The sequence below is a fragment of the Hordeum vulgare genome, chromosome 1H (genome assembly GCF_904849725.1).
Source record: "Hordeum vulgare subsp. vulgare chromosome 1H, MorexV3_pseudomolecules_assembly, whole genome shotgun sequence".
NCBI lineage: Eukaryota > Viridiplantae > Streptophyta > Magnoliopsida > Poales > Poaceae > Hordeum > Hordeum vulgare.
Window position 1 is genome coordinate 6078256 of NC_058518.1, and position 6000 is coordinate 6084255.

The window sequence follows — 6000 nt, forward strand, 5'->3', positions numbered from 1 at the left end:
CCGCCGGAGCGACGGTGTCTCTCTTCCGCCGTTGCTGACGCGTCGGAGGAGGCGGAGTTCGCTCACGCACCGGAGGAGGTGGAGTGCGCTCACGCACCGGAGGAGGCGGAGGAGGAGGGGGTGGAGGAGGAGGAGGCGGAGTCTGTTGATCAGTCTGCTGAGGCGTCCAGTTTGGAAGCTTGATGTACTCCTTTCTCCATAGACACACTAGTAAAAAAGAGGGCTTTGGTCCAGGGCCTGAAATCCCATTAGTCCCAGTTCATTCGCGAACCGGGACCCATGAGGGCATCGGTCCGGGTTCGTGAGGCCAGGGCGCCGGCCAGGCATCGTGGGTCATTGGTCCCGGTTCGTGTCACCCCTTTGGTCCCGGTTCCATACACAAACCGGGACCAATAGGCCGGCAATCGTTCGTATCCTCCTTTAGTCCCGGTTGGTGGATCAAACTTGGACTAAGTGGTGGTGGCAACCGTTCGTATTACCCTTTAGTCCCGGTTGGTGGCTCAACCCGGGACTGAAGATCCGAACGGTTCGCCTCCTGCGTCGTTTCCAGCGATGAAAAGCACAACCGAAGCAGAGTCTCTCGAAATTCTTTGTTCTTCTCCTCTCTCGCTCCCCTCTCTTCTTCCTCTCTTCTTCCCCTCTCTTCTTCCCTTCTCTTCTTCCACCATGCGAACAACTCGCTTCCGAGAGGTGCTCGCACATGGCACGACCAAACTCGATGTCGTGTACATGAACGACAGCAGGGAGGTGCCGCATTTTCTTGGACAGTTGCAGGGATGGCTTGATGCCGCGGAGGAGCATGGGCATTTCTTGGGGCTTGATCTGGAGTACATGGCCAATCAACAAGGTGTTGCCGTCATCCAACTATGTTTCAAACTCCATGTCTTGATCTTCCAATGGGCGAGGTATGTTTTGAGGCTTTCTTTGATCCAAAGGTTATGAAAATTGCGTGATATCTCTAGGTTCCAATGGATATCAATATGCAGTTTCTATATATGTTCCATTGGATAGTTAATTGAGGGTTTCTTGATCAATTCATATGATATGAAAATTGCATAGGATAGCAATATGTTTCATTGGAATCTTATAAAGATCAATTTCTCTTTAGTTGTAGTGAAACAATTTTCCTTGTTGCATACTTGCAAAACCGTGGGAGAATATATATATATATATATATATATATATATATATATATATACATACATATATATATATATATATATATATATATTTCATAGTTAATTTACGGTTTCTTGATCAATTCATAGGATATGAAAAATTCATAGGATAGCAATATGTTCCATTTGAATCCTAAAGATAATTTTATCTTTAGTTGTAGTGACACATTTTTCCTTGTTGCAGCAGTATGTAACATTTGTTCCTTCTTAATTTGTTGTTTTTACAGTAGTGACAAGCATTGTCCAGAACTCATGGACTTCCTTCGCAGCGGCATACATTTTGCTAGTGTTGACATAAGGAACGACAAGCTCAAGATGAGGCACAGCTTCAGTATTGAGATACCAGCTGACTGCCATATTTATATCCAAGAGAAATTCAGGCTTGAACATGCGAGGACTTCGATGGCTCATATGGCAGTCGCCTTGATTGACGAGGCATAGTTTCAGTATTGAGATACCATCTAACTTCCACATTGATATCCAAGAGAAATTCAGGCTTGAACATGCGAGGACTTCGATAACTCATATGGCAGTCGCCTTGATCAACGAGGAGTACGCTGATATGAAGAGAAAAATTTCCAAAGTATCAGCACAAACAGTGGGACAGGACCCCACTTGACCTTATCAACATTGAGTATGCAGCAAAAGATGCATACATTTCATACAAGTTGTACCGCAAGATTCGAATCATGAACTATGGCTAGCGTCACCTCACACCAGCTTGGGGACGTTCTGATTCAGACGAGTAGTGTTCACAACGGTGAACACTTGTATATATATATCTGTGCTAGCTATTATTATGTACTGCTTGGACGAGTATTATTATGTACTGCTTGGGCCAATTTATATATGTCTGGTTTGTGTTTGTGCCATTATAGTTTCCAAATTTGAATGATTTAGCCCTTTCTAACTTCATTTGCTACCTTTCATGGTATCATGCATTTCGACACATCTATATAGCACGCTTCATTTTGACCACATGCATGGTATTAAAAGTTCGTTTGTAGTGCTTTTCAATTTCTGGGTCATTTAGCTCAAAAAAAACAGTAAAGGCATGAAAAATACCAAATGAAGTCAGAAAATGTTGAAAATTGATTATGTGGCCTTGAATGGTTCATTTTAAACACACAAAAAGTCTGGAGTTCAAATAAGTTCAATAAAATGAAAATCCTTTTGTAACAAATGAGTTTTCGTAAGAAACCATCATACTTCAAAAGAGATTGTCCGATTTGTATACGAAGTGCATTCAGTTTTTGTCGCAACCCACTCAACTTTTTAGCACATGCCAATTTTCGACCTATTCACGGTTCATTTGTAGTGTTTTTCAATTTCTGGGTCATTTAGCTCAAAAATGATAAATGCATGAAAAATACAAAATGAAGTTAGGAAGTGTTGAAAATTGATGATGTGGCCTTAAAAGGTTCATTTTGAACACACAAAAAGTCTGGAGTTCAAATAAGTTGAAAAAATGAAATCCCTTTTGTAACAAATGAGTTTTCGTAAGAAACTCCGATACTTCGAAAGAGATTGTACGAGTTGTACACGAATTGCATCCATTTTTTGTCGTAACCCTCTCAACTTTTTAGCACGTGCTATGTGGGTAAAATGATGGTACCATGCCAACTTTCAACCTATTCAGAGTTCATTTATAGTGCTTTTCAATTTCAGGGTCATTTAGCTCAAAATAATCACTAAATGCATGAAAAAAATACCAAATGAAGTCACAAAGAGTTCAAAAATGATGATGTGGTTTTGAATGATGCATGTTGAACGCACAAAAAGTTTGAAGTTGAAATAAATAAATAAAAATAAAATCTCTTTGTAATAGATGAGTTCAGAAAAGGTTAACTAAAAATAATAAACTAAAACATTAAGTAAAAAGAATTAACTAAAAATAATCAACTAAAATTATCAATGTATTTATTTGTTAAAAAGAATGAACCGGAAAGAATCAAGTAAAACATTAACTAAAAAGAATGAAATAAAAAGAATCGAAAAATATTAACTAAAATTACTAAAGTATTTATTTTTATAAAAAATATGAACTAAAAAGAATCAAGTAAAACATTAACGAAAAAGAATCAAAAAATATCAACTAAAAAGAATTTTCATAAAGTTTTTTTTGGTTAAAATTTGTAATAGCAAAATAAAAATAACAGAAAAAATGTCACCTAATAGCCACCACGACCTGCATACGACTAGAAACCCCACAATGCTTTTCAATATGAGGTCATTTAGCTCAAAAAAATGAGTAATTGCATGAAAAATACCAAATGAAGTCAGAAAGTGTTGAAAATTGATGATGTGTTCTTGAATGGTTCATTTTGAATACACAAGAAGTCTGGAGTTCAAATAAGTTCAAAAAATGAAATCTCTTTTGTAACAAATGAGTTTTTGTAAGAAACTCTCATACTTCGAAAGAGATTGTCCGATTTGTACACGAAGTGCATTCATTTTTTGCCGCAACCATCTCAACTTTTTAGCACATGCTATGTGGGTGAAATGATGCTACCATGCCAACTTTCAACCTATTCAGAGTTCATTTATAGTGCTTTTCAATTTCTGGATATTTAGCTCAAAAATTAGTAAATGCATGCAAAATACCAAATGAACACATAAAGTGTTGAAAATTGATGATGTGGCCTTGAATGGTGCATTTTGAACACGCAAAAAGTCTGGAGTTCAAATAAGTTCAAAAAAATGAAATCCCTTTTGTAACATATGAGTTTTCGTAAGAAACCGTGATACTTCAAAAGAGATTGTCCGATTTGTACACGAAGTGCATCCAGTTTTTGCCGCAACACTCTCATCTTTTTAGCACATGCTATATGGGTGAAATGATGATACCATGCCAACATTCAACCTATTCAGAGTTCATTTGTAGTGCTTTTCAATTTCTGGGTCATTTAGCTTAAAAAATCAGTAAATGCATGAAAAATATCAAATGAACTGAGAAAGTGTGAAAATTGATGATATGGCCTTGAATGGTGCATTTTGACACACAAAAAGTCAGGAGTTCAAATCAGTTAAAAAAATGAATTTCCTTTTGTAACAGATTTGTTTTTGATTAAAACAGACATTTAAAATAACCTAAACCTACCAAATTGAATATAATGATAAACACAGTAGTATTAAATAGCAGGAAAAAGAATCACTCAAAAATCTATTTTTTAGTAAAGTTATTCACAGAATAAAATAAATAAAGTAAAAAACGAAACAAAAAACTAGATTTTTTTTTTAAAAATGCCACATGCTGGGCCACCACGGCGTGAATATGACTAGAAACCCAACGAGAGAGTTGGGCCAGGATTCAAGCCCGCAGAAGGCCCAATAGGCCCACACGCAGTGACAGATTAGGCCCGGAAGCGTGCAGTTGAGATGAGCTCGACAGGGTGTGCGCACCAGCGCTTGTAAATCACTGTCGTGCTCTCTCGGCTAGCGAGGTGGGACTAAACATTCAACCGCAATGCGACTGTGGCAGGCACAAGCCTTTTGTGTCGGTTGGTGGCACCAATCGGGACCAATGACACCCTTTCGTGTCGGTTGGAGGCACAAACCGGAACTAAATGTCTCTTCTTCCAGCCCTTTGGACTGCTGAAAGTTGACCTTTAGTCCCGGTTTGCGGCACCAACCGGGACGAAAGGGTGGCATTGGTCCCGGTTTGTGCCTCCAACCGGAACCAAAGGTTTTCACATATAGGCGGGAGTTGTCGAAATTTCCCCCAAACTCTCCCATTTGCCCCGAGCCAGTCCTCCTCGTCGTCGCCACCGTCCCAAGCCCGTCGTCCTCCTCGTCGTTGTCGCCGCCCCGAGCCCGTCCTCCTCCTCGTCGTCGCCGCCGCCCCCGATCCAGTCCTCCTCGTCGTCGCCGCCGTCCCCGAGCCCGTCATCGTCGCCGCCCTTGAGCACGTCGTCGTCGCCGCCCCGAGCCCGTCGTCGTCGCCCCCGAGCCCATCGTCGTCACCCCCGAGCCCATCGTCGTCGCCTCCCCGAGCCCGTCGTCGTCGTCGCAGCCCCCCGAGCGAGTCGTCGTCACCGCCCCGAGCCCATCGACCCCAGTGAGCTCCTCCGCTACCTAATTAATTAAATTGCTAGTTTTAGATGTATTTTAGTTTTAGATTTCATATTAAATTGGATGAGTCAAAGATGAGTCAAAGCTTTTGCAAATTTAGTTTTAGATGTATTTTAGGTTTATTTTTAGATTTCTTTTTTTGCGGTATTAGATGAGTCTAAGGTTTTGCAAATTTGTTTCTCTATTCGTGCCCATTGCTAACTAATTAAATTGGAATTTGCAAACAAATCATCAACGACATATATTAATTCCAGATTAATTCTTTAAATATTTGTATAAATTGTTCTCGACGTCTGATAACCCACGAGAGTCCTTTCGATAAGTAAGAGTGTCGAACCCAACGAGGAGCAGAAGGCTCTGATAAGCGGTTTTCAGCAAGATAATAAGTGCAAGCACTGAAAGTAGCGGTAACAAGTGATTGTGTAGCGAGGTAAAACATAGCAAGCAAAGAGTAACAACTAGTAGCAATGGTGCAGCAAGTGGCCCAATCCCTTTTGTAGCAAGGGACAAGCCTGAACAAAGGCTTATAGGAGGAAAAACGCTCCCGAGGACACACGGAAATTTATGTCATGCTAGTTTCATCATGTTCATATGATTCGCGTTCGTTACTTTGATAGTTTGATATGTGGGTGGACCGACTCTTGGGTACTGCCCTTACTTGGACAAGCATCCCACTTATGATTAACCTCTCTCGCAAGCATCCGCAACTACAAAAGAAGAATTAAGACAAAGTCTAACCATAACATTAAAC